Here is a 9692-nt window from a genome sequence, read left to right as displayed (position 1 = left end):
CGACTGCGGTGTGGCCATCCCCCTGGGGGTGATTTCTTGCTTTCTGTCTCTCTGTCTCTGTCTTTCCAGCGAGCGCACGCGCCCTATAACAAAAACCTCTCAAAAAGAAAAAAAGAAAAAAAAAGTTCTGGAACTCAGTTGCACAATATTGTGAAAATACCTCACACGACTGAACTATCCACTTACACATGATATAGGTATATTTTTTGTTATGCTTTTTACCACAATTGAAAATAAAGATTTTTTTTTGAGAGGTTTTTGCTATAGGGTGCGTGCGCTCGCCAGATAGACAGACAGAGACATAGAGACAGAAAGCGAAAAATCACCCCCCAGAGGGGATGGCCACGCCGCAATCCCTTCTCCTCCATTCTCCTCTCGGGATCTTGGGCACGCACGCACATGCACCTGGCATGAGTTTTAAGCCACCAGGTCCTGGACACGAACCGTGGTCGACTATGTGGGAGTCCAGCGACATAGCCATTACGCTAACTGCTGGTCCTGAAAATAAAGATTTTTTAAAAACATTAAAAAGAAAGAAAAATTCCTTGTCCATTTCCTAGACCCAAGACAGTTTTCAGATCTGAAATCTATTGATGAAAGTGTGCCAGTTCCCAGGAGGAAGGACCCTACAATAACATAGCAAGTTCATAGTCTAATCATTCCACCAGCGCTTTCCACAGAGGGCCTTCAAACCATTTATTCACGTGACCATACACCGGGGGAGTGGGCATATTTTAACACCTGAAAGACTAATGGACATAGAGCCTGAATTGACACTGATATTCATAGACATGAAATATCATTTTTTAAATTTTATCGGTTTGATCAGAGAGAGAGGAAAAGTGAGAAAGCAAGCCACCAGGTCCAAGACTTGAACTGCAGCCGGCCATGTAGGAGTCCAGTGCTTTTAACCACCATGCCGTCTGCTGGCCCCTGAAATATCATTTTGGAACCCATTAGAGTAGAGGGTTTTGGATAAGCCAAGTAAAAATGGAGTCCTGGCTGAAGTTTATCTTAGAGCGGGTCTTCTGGGTCCATGGCCCCAGCTGGTGGTTGTTGCCCCAGTCCCTGAATGCGTGTCTGGAATGGATACATTTGGCAGTGGGAGAAGTACCCACGTGGGGGCCTTGGTTTATGGTATAAGAGCTATCGTGGTGGGGAAGGTCAAATGGAAGTCTCTGAAACTGTACCTTTCTCCCAGCACTACCCCCAGCCAAGATGGTCAATAAGAAACAACACCCCATTTTGGAGAGAAGACGGTAACCAGTGTTACCTTGCTCTCAAGAACGCAGGGATAGTGGTCCCATCACACCTCTAACTCACAGCGCGGCCCTGTGAAAACAGGGATCCTGGAGAATGATTAGATATTGCCAGCTCAGCCCTGATTCTGGCCACCATGCTGGGGACAGTCTCACTGGTAGGAATTAAATACGGCTCCAAGCGCATGACCTGATTTGATTTGGCAAATGCATTCTTCTTTACATCAATTAGGAAAGAAGATCGGAAACAGCATTTACACGGACTGTACAACAATTTCACTTAGTCCCCACTCCCTCCCCCAGGCTCCGTTAACTCTCCCAACCTACGTCATGATGTATGCAGAAAAGATCTGGACCATCTGGACTTCCCACAGAACATCGCAGCGCTCCATTGCATCAATGACATTAGTCCCCTGGGGGCGAATGAGCGAGCGCGGCTAGCACCTGGAAGCCTTGGTAAGCTACGTATGCTCTGGAGAGTGGGACATAAACTCTGTGAAGATTCTGGGACCTGCCTCTTCAGTCAAGTGTTCGGGGGTCCAATTGTCAGGGGCGTACTGGAACATCCTCTCCACAGAGATGGGAACAGAAGGACTGGAGGGCCTCTTTGGAATCTGGAAGCAACACATTCGACACCTAGGGACATTGCCCCAGCCTACATGCTGGGTGACGTGCCGGGCTGCAGCCTGAAGTGGCACCCGGGACGGGGCAGTCAAATGGAAGCCTCTGAAATTGTGCCCTTTCCACCACCACCTCCCCCAGCCAACATGGCCAATAAAAAGTAAAACTGCTAGTCCACAGTAGGCCAGGGGTATGTGCCACACTCGGGTGATACACTGTACAGCCTGGAAAGGACCTAAACCGGTGGCCCCACGGGGTAACCACAAGCTGTTACTGCAGTTGGTCCTGGGTTGCGATCTGACTCTTCACCCCCTCTTCCATTATCTACCCTAAACTCTGCTCTTCTTCTCTGCCAGAGATGATACCGCTTCCATCTCTCCCAATCTGGTGGCTTATCTGGTGTTGTAACACAGACCTTTATTTTCAAGGGGGGCCGAACCCCTGAAAACCTCACCTTTCACAGGCTGGTCTGTACTTGCCGTTCATGTCACAGCCAGGCATGAGAGAGGACCAGTGTTTCTAGAATCTGATCATGTGTCTCTCGTCAGCAAGCTCCTCACCTGAATAACTACACATCTCCTGGCGATCTCTCCCTGCCCCCATTCAGGGAGGTCTTCTTAAAGACAGACGGCGTAGCATTTATGTCACTGGACTCCCATATGGCTGACTGCGGTTTGAGTCCCCGACTTGGTGGCTTGAAAGTCATTCCGGGCGTGTGTGTGTGCGTGCCCAAGATCCCAGGAAGAGAATGGAGAAAAAGAGATTGCAGCATGGCCATCCCCCCAGGGGTGTTTTCTTACATTCCCTCTCACTGTCTCAGTCTCTTTCTCTCCTATAAGCAAATATGCCTTAAGGCAAAAAAAAAAAAAACCTCATAAAAAAAGCAATTCATGTCACTTGTCTACTTAATACCATCCAGACTTCATGACTCCCTTAAAAATTCAAATCATTTCCAACAACTAAGGCCCTGACCCCAGGGCCAATAAGTGGTGTGATGGTTAAGGTGCTGGGCTAAAGTTCATGTGGCCAACTACAGTTCAAATCCCAGATCCGGTGGCTTCAAATTCATGCTGGGCACATGTGTGATTGTACCCAAACTCCCAAGAGGAGCATGGAGGAGAAAAAGACTGGGGCGTGGCCATTCCCCCAGAGGGTGATTTCTCACTTTCTGTCTCTGTCTTTCTCTGGCCAGTTCACATATCCTATAGCAAAAATCTCCTAAAAAATAAACAAATAAAAATAAGGCCCTGATCATACATCTCCAACCTTGCTATCCCCAATCCTCACACACATCTTCTCCATTCTTCAAACACACCAACTTCTTTCTCACCTCAGGGCCTTCATCCTTGTTATTCTCTCTGCCTAAAATACTCGCATTCTCTTCCTTAAAATCTTTATTTAAATGTCAGCTTCGGGACCAGCAGTTAGCATAAAGGCTATGTTGCTGGACTCCCATGTAGTCGACCGCGGTTTGTGTCCCGGACCCGGTGGCTTAAAACTCACACTGGGCGCGTGTGCGTGCGTGCCCAAGATCCCAAGAGGAGAACAGAGGAGAAGGGATTGCGGCGTGGCCATCCCCGCTGGGGGGTGATTTCTCACTTTCTATCTCTCTGTCTCTCTGTCTGTCTGGCGAGCGCACGTGGCCTACAGCAAAAAAAAAAAAAAAAAAAACCTCTCAAAAAAAAGAGTCAACTTCCTGCTCTTCCTTTCTCTGCCATCGTGGTGTGTGCGGTCCACTTGGCTTTTCCCCATGTGTTCTCACAAGACTTTCAGAATCAAGTGGTTTTTGGCCAAAAAACAGAAGCAAAATCGTCCCATTCCCCAGTGGATTAGAATGAAACTGGTAATAAAATCAGATACAGCTCCAAGAGGAGACACTGGAGAAGAACCACGCTGGGTCTAGGAGGAACTGGACAGGATGTGGGCCACATATTTATGCTGTACCAAGGTCACTATGGTCTTGCCTCATCAAACTGAAAATGGTCACCAGTGCCTGGACACTTGTGTTTACTGGAAAAAAATGATGCTTCACCTTGTCTCTAAGTTCTGCGTTGGTAGGTTGGTTCAGTAATAAATATGGAGACCTTTAAAAAAAAAAAAAAAAGTTAGGTTCCAGAAATCCCTTCTGTGGTCACTCAGGGTCTCAAGAAGCTGTATCCAACAAAACTGTTACATCATCACTCTGTTTGTGCCCTTCCCAACAATGACCAGAGTTTCATGATTCACCTCATTTATTCTCTCTCTCTGAACAGAATATAAGCCCTATGGGGGCAGGGCCTTGGCTTGTTCACTGTTATCTTCTCAACATCCAGCACATAACACAAATCCAATCATTATTTGTGTAATGAATGATTAAATAAAGTCTTACCTAACCTATCCACACTTTCTTCACATTCTCCTCCTAAACTATTTAGTTCCATTATCATAATTTTAATATATTTTGGGGCCCTTGAAATTTTTAAAATTATTATTATTTCAGGGTCAGCAACAGGTGTATGGTGGTTAAAGGTGTTGAACTCCCACATGGCCAACCATGTTCAGGTCCCAGACCTACTGATTTCCTTTCTCACTTTCCCTCTCTCTCTTTCTGTATCTCTCTGGTCAAATTGGAAAATAATAATAAAGTTAAAATAAAATAATTCTTAAAAAATAAATTCTTTGTTGGGAACCAGCAGTTAGCGTAATGGCTATGTCGCTGGATTCCCACGTAGTCAACCGCGGTTCGCATCCCGGACCTGGTGGCTTAGAACTCACGCCAGGCGTGTGTGCATGAGTGCACAAGATTCCAAGAGGAGAATGGAGGAGATGGAATTGCAGCGTGACCATCCCCCCTGGGGGGTGATTTCTCGCTTTCTGTCTCTCTGTCTCTCTCTGCCTGTCTGGCGAGCACACACGCTCTATAGCAAAAACCTCTCGAAGAATAAATAAATAAATTCTTTGTTTAAAAAAAATATTATTTTTTCCATGAGCTAGAGAGACAAAGAGGGAGACAGAGAGACAGCCCTGCCCCATAAGCCTTGACACTATGCTCCACACCCAACCTCAGCCAGCCCTGATCACAGTTATGCACGCACTCAGGTTTGTCTCTGGAGGTGAACCCAGAACCTTTTCATGTGACCTCAGTCTCACAGAGCATCATGTTTCACCACTGTTCCACTGTCCAGCCTACTCCACTGTTCATTTAAATAGCATATTCTTGTTTGCTGTTTTTTGTTTTTGAGAGAGAGACTTTTTGCTGTAAGGCGTGTGCACTCGCCAGAGAGACAGAGAGACAGAAAGTGAGAAATCACCCCCCCACCCCGAGAGGGATGGCCACCCTGCAATCCCTTCTCCTCCATTCTCCTCTCGAGATTTTGGGCACGCACACACACGCACCCAGCATGAGTTTTTAAGCAGCAAGGTCTAGGACTCGAACTACGTGGGAGTCCAATGATGTAACCATTACGCCATCTACTGACCCTTTTTGTTTGCTATTAATAACTCTCACACATATTATTCACTTAATTGTGTTTGCTTGTTTGCTTGCTATAGGACATATGAGCTTGCCAGAGACAGAGAGAGAAGGAAAGTGAGAATCACCCCCCAGGGGGCATGGCCACACCACAATCCCTTCTCAGAATTTTAGGCACGCAGGTACACATGCCCGGCATGATTTTCAAGCCACTGGGTCTGGAACTGAAGCTGCAGTTAGCCATGTGGGATCCAACTGCCTTAACCTCCAACCACCTGCTGACTCATATTTACTTAACTTTTTATTGTTTTAATTAACCCTGTGAACAAAATAGGACAGGGATGACCCCCAAAGTAGGGATAAAAAAATTCAAGCCAAGAGAAGTAGCCAAGATAGAAAGTGCCAGAATCTACATCTAAAAATAGGCCTGGGGACATGCACTGATGCCTGACCCCAGCTACCCGGAGTTAGGCCAAACTTCCTAAGAAAAGGGTAAAGCCCTCCATCAGGCTGCCCTCACTTCACACACCAGCGATAAGTTCAGGGGTTCCACTTAGCCCCTCAGGTTCGCTAACTTGCCAAAATGATTCATATAACTCAAGAAAACACTATGCTTACAATTAAAGTGTTATTACAACCCAATGATACAAATCAGAACCAAAAGAGGAGACACATGGGGCAAAATCTGGGCAGGGCCCAGGCACTAAAGCTTCGGCAATCTCTTCCTGTGGAACCTGACACTGCTCCCTTCTCCAGGCTACCTCTACATTCCGGCCAGGGAAGTTCATCCACACCTTTGGGGTCCAGCATTTTTTTGTTTTGTTTTTGTTTTAAGTTTTTTCTATAGCGCACATGTGCTCACCGGAGAGAGACAGAGACGGGGAAGGGGGCAAGAAGTCACCTCCCAGGGAGATGGCCACACCGCAATCCCTCCTCCTCCATTCTCCTCTTGGGATTTTGGGCACGCACACACATGTCTGGCATGATTTTCGAGCTGTCAGTCAGGAACTCCCACTGTGGTCAGCCATGTGGCATCCAGCGGCCTTAACTTCCATACCACCTGCTGGCCCCCAGTGTCCAGAATTTTTACTGGGGCTGGAAGATGTACTGCCTGCATGGCCAAGCTTTGGCTCCAGTTTTTCTGCAGCTTCCAAAGCCTCCAATGCATCATGCTGTTTGACCATCTGGTGGCCAAGCTCCCCAGGCAAACACATTCCAAGTTATCAGGCAGGACGTTCCAGGGACGTGGAGACCATCTCCCCGTAGCCGAGGGCCAGGCAGACTTCTCTGTGGAAAAAGTAATTCTTCACTACACGGGGAGTTTTATACTTTTGTTTTGTTTCTAGATCTAACACTCTACACACACTGTTCTGTTTGATCTTTGATCTCTCTGTTTTTGGAGAAACAGAGAACACAGACACACAGCAGAGAGAAAGAGGGAGACAGCGCTCCCCAGAGGGCACGGCCACCCCACCATCCCTTCTCTCCATTTCTCCAACCTGTCAGGACGTGGGGGCATGTACACTTAAACACACACAGCTTGTTTTTCAAGCTGCTGGGTCCAGGATTCAAACCATAATCAGCCATGTGGGATCCAGCTTCCCTAACCACTAGGCCGTGGGCCAATCCCTGATCTTTCCATCTCTGACTGCTCTTCCTCTGTGAGGAGGACGCTGCTTCGAGCCACGAGTCACCCTGGAGAACTGACAAGGATGAGCAGACCGGCAGCTGACTGTGACCCAGATAGGGGAGAGGGCAGAAGTCAGCACAATCTTTATCATCACAGAAGAAAGATGCTATTCGCAAAGGAAACAATCACACATTCTCTTTTTTTAAACATGATGCTGAAATAAGAGCTAGCAAATGTATTTGTTAGAAAGGAAAAGACCAAAACCATGCCAGACAGCGACATCAAAGTAAAATAAAACTGTAATCTACTTGACATTCTCTGAAGATCTACTACAACACCAAAGCCTGTAATTTCCTACAGACTAATGTGCCAAGAAAACGCCAGTTACTTATTGAAATGTAAAATTCAGATGATTTTCCCTGGTGGAGGGGATTACACTCATGGACATAGGTGGTTTCTTTCTCCCACGTTTTACAAAAGTCAATTATACTAACTTTGGGATAGAAGTTATTCTCATGCTGTCATCAAAAAACATTTACTGGGCCAGCAGGTGGCATGGAGGTGAAGGCACTGGATCTCACATAGCCAGCTGTGTGGTTCAAGTCCCAAACTCTGCAGCTTGAAAAATCATGCTGGGCACATGAGCATGCATGCCAAACCTCCCGAGAGAGAATGGAGGAGAATGGACTGTGGTGTGGCTAGTCCCCAAGGGGGGTGATTTCTGTCTCTCTCTCTCTGTCTCTTTCTCTGGCAAGCAAGAGTGTCCCATAGCAAAAACTATGAAAAAACGTATTATGTCTCCAAATTACAAAGTATGTTTTTCTTCGGTTGTAACTATTAGTTTATCACTTTCTCTCAGCAACATGGTGCACAGTCTACACAGGTGCTCTGTAAATATTTTCCAGTGAATGTTTACAAGAAGTGAACTAAGTTGAATTTTTAAAAAACAAGGACCAGCAGATGACATAATGGTTACGTTGCTGGACTCCCACATAGTTGACTGCGGTTCGAGTCCCAGACCTGGCTACTTAAAATGGGCATGTGTGCATATATGCCCAAGATCCCAAGAGGAGAATAGAGCAGCAGGGACTGTGGCATGGCCATCACCTCTGGGGATGATTTCTTGCTTTCTGTCTCTATGGCAAGCACATATGCCCTATAGCAAAAATCTCTCTCTAAAAAAAAACTAATAATTACACAGCATAATAAAAGTACAATAATAATAATGGAAAAGGCATCAACATTGACATTGCCAGCCCGAAGCCCAGGTTCTGTTTCGGCTCTACTCTTACTGGTTGTGTGACATGAGGCTGGTCTCAATTCCTAAATTTATTCCTTATCTGAAAACAGAATTACTCAGATTGCTCCACTTACCTCATGGGGTTATTACAAGACTCAAACACTCAATGGATTTTAAGGCATTTTGCAGATTCAGTGCCTTGCTAATGTTACCTATTGTTCCAACATAAAGTTATTTTAGAAGTGGCATACATTTCACTAGGATGCAAATCATGAGCAGATTCAAGAAGCCCAAGCCTACACATTGCTCAGGAAAGCTACCTCTCACCTCCTCAGTCTTGAAATAGCCCAGCCTTCCCTGTGCACCTGGAGGCCTCCCCTGCAGCCTGAGCCTGCGGAGCTGAGTCCTAGCCGTGTGTGTCACCACATCCGGCCCCGAGTGGAAGTATTATGCTCAGCTTACTGGTGGGGGAACTGGAGCTGGAAGATGTTAAAATGTACCCAACATTACAAAACGGGTAAGCGGCTACCTCTAAAACAAATTCTTCCCACATCAGTAGGAAAGGACAAAGTGTGCTTAAATAAAAAGAAGGAAGTAGTGGGAGGCGGCCTTACACAAATGGCCAATTTCTCACTCCTCCCCAACACAACTTTCTGTCCAAGCCAGCAAGCCTACTTCCTCCCTACTACAAATATTCCGTATTCCTCCCTATGTCTAGGGAGCCCGAGCGACAGCTATAAAACAGGTGGGTTTAGGATGCGACAGGGTGACAGCCATGATGGGCAAGAAGGGAAATGCCTACCGGGGGAGAGTGCTGAGTTCAGTTACACCAGCCTCCTGCCCTGGAAGATCACTAACTGATGAAGAAGCGGCAGTGAGCTGGATGCATTTAATCCCAGCTACTCAGGAGGCTGAGGCAGGAGGATTACAAATTCAATGCCAGCCAGGGCAACATAACAAGTCCTTGTCTTTTTTTTTTGGTCATAGGATGTGTGCGCCCACCAGAGAGACAGAGAGACACGGTGAGTCAGAAAGTGAGAAATCACCCCTGGGGGGGGGGGGAGGTAATGGCCACACCACTATCCCTTCTCCTTCATTCACCTCCTGGGATTTGGGGCACACACCCACATGCGCCTGATGTGAGTTTCAAGCTACCAGGTCCAGGACTCGAACCATAGTCAACCATGTGGGAGTCCAGTGCCTTAACCACCACCTCACCTGCTGCCCACCCCCCAATGTGATTTTCAAGGTGCCATGTCCAGAACTAGAACTGCGGTGAACTATGTGGGAGTCTACCTTAATCACTATGCCACCTGCTGGTCCCAGTGAGCCCTTGCCTTAAAAAAAAATTTTTTTTAAGTGATCTGGTTGGGACCAGCAATTAATGTAATGGCTATGTCGCTGGACCCCCCTATAGTCGAATGCAGTTCAAGTCCCAGACCTGGTGGCTTAGACTCACTCTGGGCGCGTGTGCGTGCATGCCCAAGATCC

General features: G+C 46.8%; 1 long non-coding RNA gene across 1 annotated transcript in view; it reads right to left on the bottom strand.

Annotated features, from left to right (window-relative positions):
- Window positions 1-3582: 3582 nt before the first annotated feature.
- The window catches only part of LOC102483379 (uncharacterized), a 45752-nt gene continuing 39642 nt past the window's right edge, over window positions 3583-9692 (bottom strand). Inside the window, exon 4 of the long non-coding RNA XR_337402.2 lies at window positions 3583-3964. This is a non-coding gene — a long non-coding RNA (uncharacterized LOC102483379). The remainder of the gene's footprint in view (window positions 3965-9692) is intronic.

This window comes from Tupaia chinensis, unplaced genomic scaffold (assembly GCF_000334495.1).
Source record: "Tupaia chinensis unplaced genomic scaffold, TupChi_1.0 Scaffold145814_1, whole genome shotgun sequence".
NCBI classification, from domain to species: domain Eukaryota; kingdom Metazoa; phylum Chordata; class Mammalia; order Scandentia; family Tupaiidae; genus Tupaia; species Tupaia belangeri.
This window is presented reverse-complemented; position numbering and strand designations above follow the sequence as displayed.